Here is a 17,583-nt window from a genome sequence, read left to right on the forward strand (position 1 = left end):
GAAGTCTTTTGGGTGTTCTATATACATCATCATGTTATCTGCAAAACTGACAATTTAACTTTTTGTTTCCCAATTTGGACAACTTTTAATCCTATCTCTTGCCTTATTGGTCTGGCTAGGATTTCCAATATTATATTGAAAAGGAGAGGTGAAAGGGACCAGCCCTGTTGTTGTTCCTGAACATACAGAAAAGGGCTTCAGTTTTTCCCCATTTATTATGATATTAGCTGACGGTTTGTAATATATGGACTTTATTATGTTAAATTAGTTTCCTTCTATACCCATTTTAATAAATGTTTTAAGCATACATGGATGTTGTATCTTGTCAAATGCTTTTTCTGCATCTATTGATATAATCATATAATTTTTGTCCTTTATTTTGTTTGTGCAGTGTATCATATTGATTGATTTACATACGTTGAATCATCCTTATGCCCCTGGGATGAACCACACTTGGTCGTGACATATAATCTTTTTAATGCATGTTGCATTTTATTTGCTAGACTTTTGCTTAGGATTTTTGCATCTGTATTCATCAGAGATATTGGTCTGTAGTTTTCTATTTTAGTGTGGTATCCTTACCAGGTTTTGATATTAGCGTAATGTTGGCCTCCTAAAATGAGTTAGGGAGTATTGTCTCTTATTCAATTTTTGGAAAAGTTTGAGTATGACAGGTATTAGATCCTCTTTGAACATTTGGTACAATTCACTAGTGAAGCCATCTGGTCCTGGACTTTTGCTTTTGGGAAGGTTTCCGATGACTGATTCAATTTCCGTACTGTTCAGTCTATTGAGATTTTCCAATTCTTTGTGATTCAGCATAGGAAGGGTATGTTTTTCTGAAAACATGTGCATTTCTTCTAGGTTATTGAATTTGGTGGTATATTATCCATTTAGTATTTTTGGAAGATCCTTTGTATTTCTGTGGCATCTGTGGTAACTTTCCCTCTTTCATTTCTGATTTTATTTGTGTCTTTTCTCTTTTTATCTTATTGAGTCTAGCCAAACGTTTGTGAATTTTATTAATCTTTCAAACGTCCAGCTCTTTGTTGCATTAATGTTTTCTATTGTCTTTTTGTTCTTTATTTCATTTAGTTCTGCTCTGATTTTTATTATTTCCTTCCTTCTGTTGACTTTGAGCTTCACTGGTTCTTCTTTTCTTAGTGATTTTTTTTTTTTTTAAGTAGGGCACAGAACACAGTTGTCCATGTGGGGATCAAACCGGTAACCTTGGTGCTACCAGCACCACACTGTAACCAACTAAGTTACCCGGCCACCGCTTATCAATGGATCATGTTGTTGTTGTTGTTGTTGTTGTTGTTGTTGTTGTTGTTTTTATAGTTCTTTAAGGTGTAACATGAGGTGATTTACCTGGGATTTTTCTTTTTTCTTGAGATAGTCCTGTAATGATATAAATTTTCCTCTTAAAAGTGCTTTTGCTGCATCCCCAAAATTTTGGTAGGAGATATTTTCATTCTCATTTGTTTCTATGTATTTTTTGATCTCTCCTTTTATTTCTTCTCTGATTCAGTTGATCTTTAAAAGTATGTTGTTTAGTCTCCACACATTTGTGGGTTTTCAGGTTTTCTTTTTGTAGTTTATATCCAATTTCAAAGCCTTGTGATGAGAAAATACGCTTGGTATGATTTCAATCTTCTTAAATTTGCTGAAGCTAGTTTTATGTCCCAGTATGTGGTCTATCCTTGAGAATGTTCCATGTACACTAGAAAAGAATGTATAGTCTGATTTTCTAGGATGAAGTGCTCTATATATGTCAATTATGTCCATTTCATCTAATGTGTCATTTAGGGCTGCTATTTCTTCATTTATTTTGTGTTTGGATGATCTATCCACAGCTGACAATGATTTATTAGGTCCCCTGCTATAATTATGTTTTGGAAAATCTTTCCCTTTAGTTCTGTCAGTAGCTGCTCTTTATATTTCAGTGCTCCCTGATAGGGAGCATAAATATTGATGATTGTTGTGTCTTCTTATTGTATAGTCCGTTTTATCATTATGAAATGTCCAGTTTGTCTCTTGTTAACTTTTATATCCTGCAGTCTTTTTCATCAGATATCAGTATGGTTATACCTCCTTTTCTCTGAATACCATTTACTTGGAGTGTCAGTTTCCACCCTTTCACTTTGAGTCTGTATTTGTCCTTGTAGTTTACATGTCTCTTATGGAGTCAGCATAAGGTTGGGTTTATTTTTTGTTCCAATGTGCTACTCTCTGTCTTTTTATTGCTGTGTTCAGTCCATTTCAATTTAGGTGATTATCGATATATGAGTATTTTTTATCATTCTATTTTTGGTTTTCCAGTAGGACTGTGTCTCCATTGTTTCTTTGCCTTTCTGTAGCTGTCTATTATTTCAGTGTGGTGATATTCTATGATTTTTTCTCTGTTTCTTTTTTTGTTGTTATATATTTCAATTGTAGATATTTTTGAGTTGTTAACATTAAGTTTATGTAAAGGAAGATTTCATATTTGGAATATTTTATTTTCCTCAGCATGCTGCCCTTTCTTTATCGCCTGGTGCCAGTTCAGACCTCCACTCTCTCTACTTTTGTGATTTTGTTATCACATGATATCTTTATTTATGCTGTGAGTTGATTTCTGCTCTGCAGAAGCAAGTTGTCCTTTTCTTCTCTGTCTTATTTTAATTAAATTTCATTGGGGTGAAAATTATTAGTAAAGTTACATAGATTTCAGGTGTACAATTCTGTAATGCATAATCTTTTTACTTTATATATATGTGTGTGTGTATATATATATATATATATATATATATATATATATATATATATATATATAAATTTACTGGGGTTAAATTGTTATTGAAATTACATAAATTCTAGGCGTACAATTCTCTATTACATTATCTATAAATCCCATTGTGTGTTCACCACCCAGAGTCAGTTCTCCTTCCATCAACATATATTTCATCCCCTTTACCCTGAACTCCTACCCCCACCCCCTTACCCTCTGATAACCACTAAACTATTGTCTGTGTCTATGAATTTTTGTTTCTCATTTGTTTGTCTTGTTCTTTTGTTGTTTTTGGTTTATATACCACATATCAGTGAGATCATAGGGTTCACTGCTTTTTCTGTCTGACTTATTTCGCTTAGCATTATGCTCTCAAGATCAATCCATGTTGTCACAAATGTTCCTATATCATCTTTTCTTACTGCCAAATGGTATTCCATTGTGTATATGTACCACAACTTCTTTATCCATTCATCTATCGAAGGACATTTTGGTTGTTTCCATATCTTGGCCACCGTAACAAAGCTGCAATGAACATTGGAGAACACGTGTCTTTATGGATAGACATTTTCAGATTTTTTGTGTAGATACCCAGGAGAGGGATTGCTGGGTCATATGGTAATTCTGTTTTTAATTTTTTGAGGAAACTTCACACTGCCTTCCATAGCGGCTGCACCAGTCTGCATTCCCACCAACAGTGTATGAGGGTTCCTGTTTCTCCACAGCCTCTCCAACACTTGTTACTATTTGTCTTGTTGATGATAGCCATCATATCTCATTGTGGTTTTTATTTGCATTTCTCTGATGAGTAGTGATGTTGAGCATTTTTTTCATATGTTTATTTGCCATTTATATATCCTCTTTGGAGAAATGTCTCTGCAGGTCCTCTGCCCATTTGTCAATTGAGTTGTTTGTTTTTTTGTTTTTGAGCTTCATGAGTTTCTTGTATATTTTGGATATTAGGCCCTTATTAGAGGCACTGTTTGCAAAAATCTCTCATTCAGTTGGCTGCCTCTTTATTTTGTCAATGGTTTCTTTTGCTGTGCAGAAGCTTTTAAGTTTCATATAGTTCCATTTGTTTATTTTAGCTTTTACTTCCATTGCCTTTGGAGTCAAATTCATAAAATGCTCCTTGAACCCAAGGTCCATAAATTTAGCACCTATGTTTTCTTCTATGCGGTTTATTGTGTCAGATCTTATGCTTAAGTCTTTGATCCATTTTGAATTAATTTTGGTACATGGTGACAGATAACAGTCCAGTTTCATTCTTTTACATGTGGATATCCAATTCACCCAGCATCATTTATTAAAGAGGTTGTCTTTCCTCCATTGTATCTTTTTAGCTTCTTTGTCAAAAATTATCTGCCCATATTTATGTGGTTTTATTTCTGAGTTCTCAACTCTATTCCATTGGTCTATGTGTCTGTTTCTCTGCCAATACCAAGCTGTTTTGATTATTGTAGCCCTGTAGTACAAGCTAAAGTCAGGGAGTGTGATACCTCCAGTTTTGTTCTTTTTTCTTAAGATTGCTTTGGCTATTCGGGGTGTTTTGTGGTTCCAAACAAATCTGAAGTTTTTTTTTTTCTATTTCTTTAAAAAATGCCATTGGGATTTTGATGGGGATTGCATTAAATCTGTGTATTGCTTTGGGTGATATGGCAATATTAGCTATGTTGATTTTTCCAATCCATGAGCACGGAATGTCTTTCCATTTCTTTGTGTCTTCTTCAATTTTTTTCTAAAATGTCTTATAGTTTTCAGCATATAAATCCTTCACATCCTTGGTTAAGTTTATTCCTAGGTGTTTTATTCTTTTTGCTGCAATTGCAAAGGGAATTGTTTTTTGTATTTCATTTTCTGAGACTTCATTGTTAGGATATAGGAATTCAATAGACTTTTGTATGTTGATTTTGTAGCCAACAACTTTACTGTATTCGCTGATTGTTTCTAATAACTTTTTGGTGGAGTCTTTAAGGTTTTCTATATATAGCATCATGTCATCTGCAAAGAATGATAATTTAACTTCTTCATTCCCAATTTAGATGCCTTTTATTTCTTTCTTTTGCCTGATGGCTCTGACAAGGACTTCCAACACTATGTTGAAAAGCAGAGGTGATAGGGGCTCATAATTCTTGGCTCATAATTTCTCTATTTCAATAGTTAGATTATTTGGTTCCACTCCCTCCTGGCTTGTGGAGTTTCTGCTGAAAAATCTGATGATGATCTAAAGGGCTTTCCCTTGTATGTTACCGTCTTCTTTTTCTTGGCTACCTTTAAGATTCTTTCTTTGTCGTTGATTTTACACAGCTACAATACAAGTGTCTTGGACGAGGCCTGTTGGGAATGAGGTAATGAGGTATTCTATTTGCTTCTTGGATTGGAGGATCCAGTTCTGTCCACAATTTTGGGAAGTTCTCATCAACTATTTGTTTGTATATGTCCTCTGTTCCTTTCTCTCTTTCTTTTCCTTCTGGTATCTCCATTATTCTTATATTGCTCTTTCTGATGGAATGAGAATGTTCTTGGAGAGTTCTTTCATTTTTTTTAAGTCTCAAGTCTCTTTCTTCTTCTAACTGTGTAATTTCCACGTTTCTATATTCGATGTCACTGATTCTTTCCTCCCTCTGGTCAACTCTACTACCTAAGCTGGTTATTTCATTCTTATTTTTTTCTATTGAGTTCTTTATCTCCAGAAATTCTATTTGGTTCTTTTTAAAAATTTCAATCTCTTTCTTAAAATGCTCATGTTGTTCTTTGATTGTGTTTCTGAGTTCATTAAACTGCATGTCTGTGTTTCCTTGTATCTCGTTAAGTTTTTTGAGAACTTTAATCTTGAATTCTCTGTCTTTTAAGTCACATATTTCCATTTCTTTAAGTTCCTTCTCTGGTGATTTTTCACTTTCTTTTTGGGCTGTCTTGTTGCTTTGGTTATTCATGGCAATTACTGATTTATTGTTTTTCTTCCTATACATCTACAGGAGTGGCTTCTGCAACTGGTTGATAGGAAGAGTTCTTTCTTTTGTTTTTCAGTACTCTTGGTAGAATGTTTTATTTTGTCTCGAGTGCAGCCTTTTTTTTTTCTGTCTCCCACGGTAGTGCTATGTTTCCTCTGCACTATTCCAGCTTCTCACACAATGGGGAGATTCCCTGGGAGACGGCTTCTCTTTTGTTAATAGTTTGCCTGGGTCACAGGGCTCAGTGTCTGTTTGGGTATGTGGAGATCTTTTGAAGTACCAAAGCTCTTCCTGCACCAGATTTAGAGCCCGTATGTTTCAGTAGTTGTGTTTATTCCTGCAGGTATTTGCCCAGATAGGTGAGGCCAGGGGCGGGTGAGTTGTGAGAGGTGGCCCAGAGCAATTGCAGCGACCTGCACCACAGTGGGTCCTGCTTCTAAAGCTCCCTCCCCTTTGTGGGAACTAGTGGGATTCGAATCTATGTCTGTGGTCCACAGTTCTCAGAACAGCAGATATTCCGGTTTTTTGATCTGACATTGTTACTGTTGCACTTCTAGCTCTGGGCAGGTAGTGGCAGTGTCTGCTCTGGGAGGTTAGGGACAGGGTGGCTAGTGTCAGTGCCGTTCTCTGCTCAGCAGTGAGGGCTTAAACCACAGTTTTCAGCCTTCTTCCCTCAGTCCTTTCTTCGAGCTCTCTGCCGTGAACGTTGGGTTCAGCCGTGTTATATGCTGCCCCCTCAGTCCTGTGGGCCATAAGCGGAGCCCTAGCAGTCCGAGTTCTTCCCTCTCCTGCAGCTGCTGTAGTTCTGGGATGTAGCGAGCTCGGAGCACTGAGCTAGGTCTGCGTCTTGCGCCTGTGCAGCAGCATCTCAGCACTTCTTCCTTCCCTCCTCCCTCACTCATGCTAATTGCCCACCTTTAGGTGAATTCAGTAGTGGGCCTCTTCGTCTTCCCTCTCTGCTGTGAAGGGAGTCCTTTGTGGAATTATTGTTGTTCGATTAGTTGTACTTTCCAGGGGAGCTTTACAGAGGCTCACTTTACGCTGCCATTTTCATCTCAAGTGAATGCTTTATTTCAGTAATTGTGTTCTTTATTTCTAACTGGTTGTTCATTATGATTTCTCTTTCCTTCTTTATGTTGTCTCTAAGCTCCTTAAACATTCTTATCATCAGTGTTCTGAACTCTGTCTCTGATAGTTTGGTTACCTCTGTTTCATTTGGTTCCATTTCTATCAGTTTCTTCTGTTTTTATTTGGGACATGTTTCTTTTTTCCCCCATTCTGGCTGACTCTCTGTGTTTGCATCGATGTATTAGGTAGATGCCCTAGAGTTCTTAGCTTTTGCTGGTTTGTCTTATGTAGTATATGTCCTTTATATTTGACTTGCACTACTTTGTTCTTCTTCTCTGTGTGTGCTCCAAAGGTGACCCTTGCCTTGTGTATATTGTCCTATTAAAGAAAATCGTTCATTGCTTTTCACTTGTGAGTAGGTGGGTTTAACTCATAGGCTGACTAGTTGTGCGACTTGGCCCTGCCCACCGCAGGGTGTTCTGTTGCATGAGGGTTGACCACTTAAATGTGGTTTGTCCTCTATGGGCTCTTGTGCCTGTAGATAATTCCTTCTAGGTGTGTCACTTGTAGTTCAAACCCCATAGTACTCTGGTTTGGTCTGTAGTTGGCCTCTGGGTGTGTTGAATCTTGTGCTTTTAAAGCTGGGCCCTGGTAGGGCAATTTCAGAACAAAGCAAATCACCAAGCACAACAACAACAAGAAAAACAACAAAGAAAAAAACAAATAGATTTACATATGAAAACAACCGTCAATCCACAATCAACACAGGCAAAAATATCAAAGATATAAAGACAAAACAAAATAAAACAAAAAAGAAAACAAAATAAAAGCTGCACCAGTCTTGGTTTAAGCCCATCAAGTAATCTCCATGTTGTCCTCTGCTGTACCAAAGAGTCCTTTGTGTATCGTGTGGGCAGAGCCGGTCACCTGGTGCTCAGAGTGATGTTGGGACTGCAGATTTAGATGCATGTGGCTGAGGGGTCTGGGTGATAGTTTCTACAAATTCAGTGCAGTTTCTACCCTTGCCTGCACCTATGTGCACTGAGAATTGCACCACCAGCCCTGTGTTCAGTTCTCCTGAGTCTTAGTGCACTTCTTCCGTGTGTGTGAGTGTGTGTGTGTGTGTGTGCTTGTGTGTGTGTGTGTGTGTGTGTGTGTGGCAGGCGGGAGATTTCTGAGCTGCTGTAAGCCCAGAGCTGTGTCTGCCGCCTACTGCTGATCCCTTGGTGTGCCTCTACAGGTTTTATTGCCCTGCCCTAAGCAGGCCAGAAAGGTTGGGGTCTGGGAATGGAGCGGTCTTTTCCCCCCAGCCCAGCCCTGTCACACTCTTCCCGCAGGCCAGAGCCTGAGCACTGAGGCTCCTCTGTAATCTGACACTACTCCTCAAGTCAGAGGCCGGTTTACATCTCTGGAAGGGTCTTGGTAGTATTGGAAGAGCGGGGGTGAGGCCCAGGTGTGGAGTTTGTGTCCTTTGTCTGACCTAGGTCCCAACTTGTTGCCCCCTCGGTGGGAGAGTTCACCTGTGGGACGCTGGTAAAGAGCCCACCTCCTGGCTTTTGTGTTCTCTGTGCCATCCTTGGATCCACCGTGTCTCTGCAGCTGCAGATGCCGGCCACATTTCCACAGCCGCAGATGCGGGCCGCGTTTCCATAGCCACAGATATGAACCGTGTTTCCACTCTGCTCCCTTCCCTCTTCCCATGCTCGCCCAATTTTCCCATCTTCAGGTAATCCTTGCACGAGTCTCTTAGCTGTTCTGCGTGATGAGCAGAGAGTCCTTTAATGGGTTATACATGTCCCGTTTGTGATAAGATCCGGAGGAGAACTCAAAAAGTGTGCCCCACTGTCGCCATTCCTATGACATCACCCTGTGCCCTTTATATTTGACTTGCACCACTTCCTTTTTCTCCTGTGTGTGTGCTCCAAAGGTAACTCTTGTGTATATTATTCTGTTAAAGTTGATCTTTAACTGCTTTTGGCTTGTGAGTAGGTGGGATTGACTCCTAGGGTGACTAGTTGTGAGACTTGGCTCTGCCACAAGGGATGTTCTGCTGCATGAGGGTTGACCGCTTAAATGAGGCTTGACCTCTATAGACTCTTGTGCCTGTAGAGAATTCCCTCTGGGTGTGCCACTTGCAGGTCAAACCCGGTAGTACTCTGGTTTGGTCTGGAGTTGGCCTCGGGGTGTGTTGGATCTTATGCCTCTTGAGCTGAGCCCTTCAAGTAATCCTCATTTGAATCTTTTAGCTGTTCTGTGTGATGAGCAGAGAGTCCTTTAATTGGTTATAGGTGTTCAATTTGTGGTAAGTTCCGGAGGAGAACTCAAGAAGTCTACCTCGCAGCCGCCATTCCTATGATGTCCTATAATACTATCTTACAGTCAGTTTTATTTTGTGGAAGGGATGGCCAGATATGCCAGGTTTCCAGAAGCCCCCATTGGGTGCATAAAAACAAAACAAACAAACAAACAAAAAACCTAAATTGATAGTTTAGAGAAAAGGAGACTCCACCCATCTCCTAATCCACTTATAACCAGGAATGCCTGAGGCTGAGGTAACAGAAGGAAAAAAGAGGCACTTTTAGTATCAAGTAGCTCATTCTTGAGCCAGACCTCCCACCCCTTGTTCCAGCCTCTTTGCAATTGTACAGATAATTATAAAATCTCAGGACCTCCATGCAATTGTTAATAATTCTGTTTATATATGTCTGATCTCTCATATTTGTGCTTGTCTGTGTTTTATGTATATAATAGTGTTCTTGCTTCTGGATGGTATTACCTGATTATATTTAATTGGCTTAAAGAAAATCTTTCATGCTTATATAAATTTAAATAATAAAAATTTATTCAAGTACTTTTCAGGATCATGTAATTTAAGAAAATATTTTATACTAAGGCTGTTTAATTTTTGGTTAAATAAGTATGTCTTCTAAGGTCATTAATATTAAGTGTGGTATTTTTTGTTTTACCTAGGTTTACAAAAATACATTCAACTTATCTTTGTCACAACGTTTGTCAAGAAAATAGCTTAGATTATTGACTTTGGGATCTCATAGAGATCAGAACTAATAAAAAGTAACTAAAATAAGGTTTTAAGTAAAACTTTTCAGTAATAGTCATATATTGGGGATGCTTAGACATGATTTCTTAGCATCTGTTGGTAACTTAAGATTTTAGTTTTGCTAAGCTTTGTTAAATGATAGAAATTATTGAATATCTAGGTATTTCAAAATAATGAAATACTGAAATATTAATTATTAGGTATGTCTGAGTTCATTTTTTCTGTCTTCTTGTTATAGGACTGTTAAAAGATAAAGATCTGTTAATAAATATATCTTATATTTTATTACAAAAGCCCATGCTTTTGAAGGTTGCAAATATATTCCTAGATTTGCCAGTGGAAATGCTAATTGCTTGCTTTTGGTTATCAGTAAAAAATAAGGTTCTGAAGGTTATGGATTCTAATAGGAAAGGAAATGCTAGATATGATTAATTAAGTAAATTTGAATATCAAAATAAGCTAGTTAAGTGTTTTCTCTCTCTGCTAAGCAGGAAAAATTTCTTAGACTATTGGCCTGCTGCAGATATAAAAGTTTTCTGCCTAAAAAAATCAAAGATTATATGTGTCATCAAAGTAATTTCTATCTCTGATATTGTCCTAATCAGGTCCTTGCTTACTGTAGAAAACTAAATCTTCACAATAGTAAGAACTAAGTTTTGGTAATAATTATGTAAACTTATTATTCTAGGACTACTGGAGCTCATGTGCCCTTATATTATAGTAATTCTGACCTATTGTTACAAGTTAATGAAAAGGCACAGATCCTACAGAATGCCAGGGAATTTGTTACACCTTTTATAACCGAGCCAGGGAAGATGAGGAAAGAAAGGAACAGTGAGATTGGACGAGGCCAGAGACACATCAGACTTTTTGCTGCAGTTAATAGACAGGCTGATGCCACCTTAGGGCAACTCAGAAACCCCAGAAGAGACACACCAGGATGTGCAAGTCCAGACCACTGGAATAAGGAATATCCTATTCCCACAAAGCAGCCATGGTATGCCCCCTGTACAAACTAAAAGGGCACTAGAGGAGGGATTGCCCCCTGGTCTGAAGAGAGCAGGGACAAACTCCCTCCCCAAGAATGACTGTAATCACTGTTGGGCCTAAAGCTCCCAGTGGCTCCCAAGCTGTTCTCATTACAGGGGCAAAATTGCAGGTGACTTGACGTGGCAGGTAAGCCTGTTAATTAGCCATGTATTCTTTCTTGAATGTTGCTCTAAAACCTGCTTGGTTGTAAAGCTAAGTAGAGCCCCTAGAAAAGGACTCTAGGAAAGCATGGTCAGAAGACCTCTAAGCCCTGGTCCTAATTACTGCCCATTGCTTGTAGATTCTAACCTTAATTCTGTTATTTCCTATATTAACTTAAGAGATTCAACAGGCACTCAAGATATATAGGGACCAGCACCTCCCCCAAACAGACCTTTCTACACATTGCAACCCCCTAAAATCGGGACCAAGTATTGTTAAAAGTGCAGAAGGGGATGGAGGGCTCCCTGACATACCAAATGTGGGGCTTCAGAGAATCAGCAGCTGGGTCCCCTTCCCTCAAATTAAACTTGTTTCATTAAAGTATCCACAAGACTCCCACAGAAGGAAGGCTATTGGTGATTAAAGTACCAGAATTCAACTCCTGGTTTCACCACTCCCATGTCAAGCCTTGGACACCCACAGATCCTAGTCCTGAATACCCTAGCCATCCTCAAACTAATTCTGCGCCATTTAGATAAGTGCCCGGATGGTAGGACTTAACTCCAAAGGAATGATAGTAGGGGGGGGGCTTACATTCTCCTAATACTTGCCTTTTTTTTTTCCTCACTGTCACCCTCATCTGCACTGCCCTAGTCCTGATGCCCCTTGCCTGCCACGGTCTCTCATGGGCAGGCTTGAGTTTGGTACTAATTTGCATTTTATTCTTAAGACTCACTCTATTAGTCCTATGAAACCTTCCCATAGTCTGGGACGATCGTGAGAATCACCTCCCTTGTTCTCCTTCTAGTTGCCACCTGTTTTTACATAACTTCCGTTGAAGGTCTCTCAGACTCATGGGCATCCCTTAGAACCCAACTCCCATGATGGTTATGGGCCCTCCTAAGCCCCTCTACTAATCCTCCTCCTTCTACTCTCATTTGGGCCCTGCATCCTCAACTTATTCACTCGGTTTATCTTTTCTCACTTAGAAGTCATATACTACAAATTTTGCTCAACACGGAGCCACATATGGACCTACAAGACCTACCCATCTACTGTGGGCCACTAGACTGCCCTCTGACCAACAAGCCCCCTGCTGGTCTGGTTCATACTTCACCCCTCCTCAGCAGGAAGCAGCCAGAGTGGTCTTCGTCCCTTTCCCTAATGGCAATTGTGGTTATATCACCAGAGGGGGGACTGAGATAGGAAAAAGCCATAGGCAGTCAGGGACATGGACACAGTGGAGGGGATTAAGGCAGAAACCATAACAAAGCCATTCAAGCCGCAGAGCCCGCCAAAACTAGCAGCTCAGGTGTAGGGGGGAGGGCCAATCAGCTTGTAGTTAACAATTTCAAGTTGAAGAGAACATGCGATGAAGTAATAGCCTCTTGTCAATCACAGGTGTCAATCAAATGGTCCCTCCCCTGGAGAGGAACAGCTCAACCTAGATAAAATTCCCAGGCTCTTGAGAGCGGCTGCCCGGACCTTGGGCCTTTGGGTCCTCCTCTTGAGATTTGTGTTTGCTTGGGGCCTGCTCCAAACCTTTGGAGTGTACTTTCTCTCTTAATAATGATGCCCCACTCTTGAGCATTGCCTTTGCTCGGGGCCTGTTCCAAACTCTTTGGAGTGTACTTTCCCTTTTGATAATGGCCTTTGAGCCACTGCTTTCTGCTCAGGCCTGCCTCTATTTCTTTGAAGTGTACTTTTTCTTCTAATAAACTGTTTTTTGATTTCTTAAAAAAGCAAAGAATTTTGTGCCTACTCAACAGCTTCAAAAGAACATTTCCAGTGCTGCTAGTAGTCTTTGTTTTCTTCAGTGCTGTACTGGGAGATTGACCAGTGCATTAGCAGTTGTATTCTTTATTACCTTGATAGATCATTTCTCTCACTCTTTTTTTTTAATACTTAGAATTTTCATCCTTTGAAACATATGCTAAAAAAAGAATCAGCTCATACTACTGAAAGTGCAATATTTGATTATCATTGCAAGATGATATTTGATGCAAGCCTTCTCCACAACAATGGACACAATAGATACTCCAGTGGTACTTCAGCAACAGTGCACGAAACTGGGGTTATCGAAAATTGCTAACCTCTTATGGGTTGATTCAGTATTCAGAACATCAAGCTAGACTTTTCTTCCATTGTTCACAGTATAATGACAACCTGCAGGGCTTAAAAGTAAGAGATGATATTGACTTTGCGATTCCTAAAGAACTTCCTTTTGGAGAAAAAAGATACAAACTACAAGGTGACCGTGTTGAAAGGCAACCATGTTAGGTTTCATACTTCAACAGATTAATGTGACAAATTAGAACAAGCAACCAACATAGAAGTTAGATCAAATGCATTTCGTTTCACTACAAAGCCAGAAAAATGGGTGTAATTGCTGCCATGAGAGATGGTTTTGGTCTCATAAGTTTGTGGACTGTGATGCTCATATGTTCTTTTATAGTGAAGTTCTGGATGGGAACCAGGTCCATATTGCAGATGATGTAGTTCACTGTGGTTCTTGGTATGCTCTCTGCCCAAAGAAATCATGCTATTAAGATTAAAAAGCTTCCCAAGGGCATGGTTTCATCCCATTCCCATTCAGATAATCATTTTCTTGGCACAAGTAATCAATCTGGGCACTGTAGAAAAAGGAGCCACTTTTTTCAATCTTAAAACCACTAGCCCAAATAAAGGCAAATAAAAAGAGGTTGAGGATGATGGCATTGCTTAAAATGACGGTGGGGTGAAATTAACTATTGCTTTTCACGCCAAGGATGTGAAAGGATCTACTTCTCTTCAAATAGGGGATACGGTTGAATTTAGTATTAGTGATCAACAGAGGACTGGACAGCAGATTCCATCTTGTGTGCAGAGTTTAGATCCTAGTTCTAACTTCAAGAGACTCTTGAGTTATGTGGCAATTCTGAAGGATAATTTTGGATTCATTGAAACAGTCAATCATGATAAGGAAATCTTTTTCCATTACAGTGAGTTCTCTGGTTGATGTCAATAGACTGGAACTGGGGGACATAGTCAAGTACAGCTTGTCTAAAGGCAAAGGCAACAAAGTCAGTGCAGAAAAAGTCAACAAAACACACTCGGTAAATGGCATTACTGATCCTATCATCTACTCTGGTAAAGTCATTCATCCTTTGAGGAGTGTTGATCCAACACAGACTGAGTACCAAGGAATGATTGAAATTGTGAAGAAAGGGGATATGAAAGGTGACGTCTATTCATTTCACATAGTTGGAATGGCCAACAAAGGGGATTGCTTGCAGAAAGGGGAGAGTATCAAGTTCCAATTGTGTGTACTAGGCCCAAATGCACAGACTATCGCCTACAAAGTCACACCCCAGCTGAGAGTCATCATGGAATGCATAAAAGATCAGTTTGGCTTCATTAACTATCAAGTAGGAGATAGCAAGAAGCTCTTTTTCTATGTGAAAGAAGTTCAGGATAGCACTGAGCTACAGGCTGGAGATGAGGTGAAATTCTCAGTGATTCTTAATCAGTGCACTGGCAAGTGCAATGCTTGTGATGTTTGATGAGTCTGCTAGGACCTCAAGGCTTTTGCAGCTCCACATCCTGATAGGTTGGTCAATCTCTTAAAGAACATCACCCCAAATGATGTAAGTGCTCCTTGTGTAACTGTTCTTCATCAGCCAAGGGGATCAGATAACTCAATGGGATCTGGTGCAGAAAGAAAGATCCATTAGGCTAGTGTCATTGACTAACCACGTCCACAAGGCACATCATTATTCCACTATGATTAAGTTGGACGAATTCTGGTGAAGGGTTCTGAACATCTCCCTCTTCATCTCTCCCCATATCTGGAATACTTATTCTATTGAGCTATTATACCAGTTTTAACAACTTTCTCATGTTATGTTTAAAAAAATAAGTAAATTTAAGAAAACAAACAAAAAAATTACTGACCTTGGCTTTTCATAACAGAAAAAAAAGTATTTGCAACTAAATTAAATCTCTTAAATCAAAGAACATACAGATCCCTGTTGCTCTCTTATACTTACGTTACACTCAATCCCTGATGACTGATTTTGATGACAGGTGAAATTTCCTAATTCAAAGTGATTTCATACAATTCACGCACTTCATTTCACCATTTTCTATTCTTTCTGGAGATACTTAAAGGACACTGTGATCTGTTTACTGCACCTCTCTCAAGTTGCCTTTGGGTTCACATTTATTGGTAACTGTTTTCCAAGGGAAGAGAAGAGATTAAGGTCAAGTAGTTATAATTATGATCTCTCTGGCTGGCTGAGTCTACACACACTGTGAAGTGGATAATTGAGACAACTATCAAAATAACTCAATACACAAAAAAATTATTGCTTCAATTATTTGGCTATTTCAGATGAGTGTGTTTTGCACTGAATTACCTACCTGATTGCTTCACTTTATGTGGGGTGCCCCAAGTTGCTAGGGTGCTGCACTGATAACTCTATCTCCCCAAATCTACTATTTCTCCTTTCACTTATCGATTTTTATATTAGCCCGCCTTTTCAAAAATCAAGTCCTCAAGAAGAAGTTTGTTTCAGACTTAGGGATTTGAATTCCCATGGGACGTTGGGTGTTTAATGGTACCTCTCAGGACTCTACGGAAAATTTAATTATCTCATCGGACTCTTCTAGCTCTGACATTCTGTGAATTGTTGTGTCTTATCAAATTAGGTTTAGAGAAGTCTGGACAAACAGTAAAGCTTAACGTCAGACCATTGATATCCATACAGCTGACGTACATGCTAAGAGTGCTGGACACTGATTGTCTGTGGCTGGATCCTCATCCCCAGAGCTGCAGTCCCAGAAACAAACAATCTTCCTTTTGCTACAGAGCTGTCCTATTCTGAAAATTTGTCTAGGAAAGCACCATAATTTTCAAGAGAAAAATATCCCATGTGTGCATACATACATTAGAGTCTCTGCTGCTGGTGCTCCTGCAAGGCCTTTCCTCTCCAGAGCGGTGACTATTAACAGGCAGCGGAGATTGGCTGCAAGGAACATCAAAGGAAAAGTGAAAGGTGAATGAGTCTAGTGGAGTTGCCTGGAAGTGTAGAACACTTGTTAAATGAAACTGTCAAACTTATTTTCAAAGGGCTCTGTTTCAGAAACCTGTTAGTAAGTTGAATTCATTTTCCATGGCAATTACTTGCAGGCCAGGTTTCTACAGTAGCCTGCTGTTAGGCTCTCATGTAAATACTGTCAACTATTTATGTAGCTCTTCTTATAAAACCAAGGAGACTCTCTAGCTAAGCTAGGCTTCACTTGCAAATAGAATACTATTGGTAGATTGTCCAATCTTACTCTTGAAAGGTAGTCATCAAAACAATTCTGTCTCCCTAAGTTCAACTTGTCCAGATAATATGCTAATAAACTTGTTTATGAACTATAATCATACTGGTAGATTTCCCAGAGTTGACCGCCATATCTGTAAATATTGCCTTAGCCATCTTGGAGTCATTTGAATGTGAAGGGAAAATTGATGGGACATCTCCAGACTACATTCAAATGATTCATGATGATGTCTGAACAGGTAATTGACTATATGATCAAGTTTTCTAAACTTCTTGATTTGTTTATTTGTTTATATTTTCTCCAGGTTTATGTAAATTGAAGTGCAAAGGTTAGGTGCTAGGTTTAAAAAAAGAAAAAGGAAAAATACAGGTTCTCCTATTTCCTGCCCTATGCTATCACCATGAAATCCAAAGTTTGAAATATTTTTCTTATTACAAATATGTGAGACTTATATAATGTACAATCCCCTCTTATCTAAAGTTTAACTTTCCATAGTTTCTGTTACCCACAGTCAATCATGGTCTGGAAATATTAAATGAAAAATTCCAGAAATAAACAATTTATAAGTTTTAAATTGCATGCCATTCTGAGCAGCATAATGAAATTTCACATCACCCCAATTCATCCTGTCTGAGATGTGAATCATCCCTTTGTCCAGCCTATCCAGCTGTATACACTACTTGCCTAATACTCACTAGTTATCAGATTAGTTGGAGAGAGAGAAAGAGAGAGAGGGAATACTCACATACATTTTATTACAGTGCATCGCTATAATCATTCCATTTTATTAGTAGTTATTGTTGTTAATCTCTTGCTGTGCCTAATTTATAATTTAAACTTTACCATAAGTATGCATCTGTAGGAAAAACATAGCATATATAGGGGTTGGTACTATCCAAGGCTTTAGGCAATCACTGGGCATCTTGAAGGTGATCTCCCACAGATAAGGGAGCACTACTGTATTTCTTTTCTAGTGTATACAATGAAGACATCCAGAATTGTGTGTAGTTTATAGTGGTATTTTGTTGTCACATAGCAATCTAGCCGACTGTCCTCTCGTACCTTTCCCTAAGGAAAGAAGAGTCTGTGATATTGTGCCTTCTTGGGACTTCGCTTCATCTTTATGTTTACACCTCATGTCTCTCTGTCCGGTCCCCAAAAGATGGTTTGCCAGCCAAGGATGGGTAAGATTTCTCACGTGAGGAACAAGCTAAGACAGGCAGAACCGTGTG

At 39.0% G+C, this 17,583-nt stretch overlaps 1 pseudogene across 1 annotated transcript; it reads left to right on the forward strand.

Annotated features, from left to right (window-relative positions):
• Positions 1 to 10,665: 10,665 nt before the first annotated feature.
• Positions 10,666 to 14,754, forward strand: LOC308495057 (cold shock domain-containing protein E1-like; annotated as a pseudogene). Its single transcript has 3 exons — positions 10,666 to 10,847; positions 10,996 to 11,026; positions 13,196 to 14,754. The product of its transcript is annotated as a cold shock domain-containing protein E1-like (transcript).
• Positions 14,755 to 17,583: the final 2,829 nt, after the last annotated feature.

Source organism: Rhinolophus hipposideros (assembly GCF_964194185.1).
Source record: "Rhinolophus hipposideros genome assembly, chromosome: X".
Lineage (NCBI taxonomy): Eukaryota > Metazoa > Chordata > Mammalia > Chiroptera > Rhinolophidae > Rhinolophus > Rhinolophus hipposideros.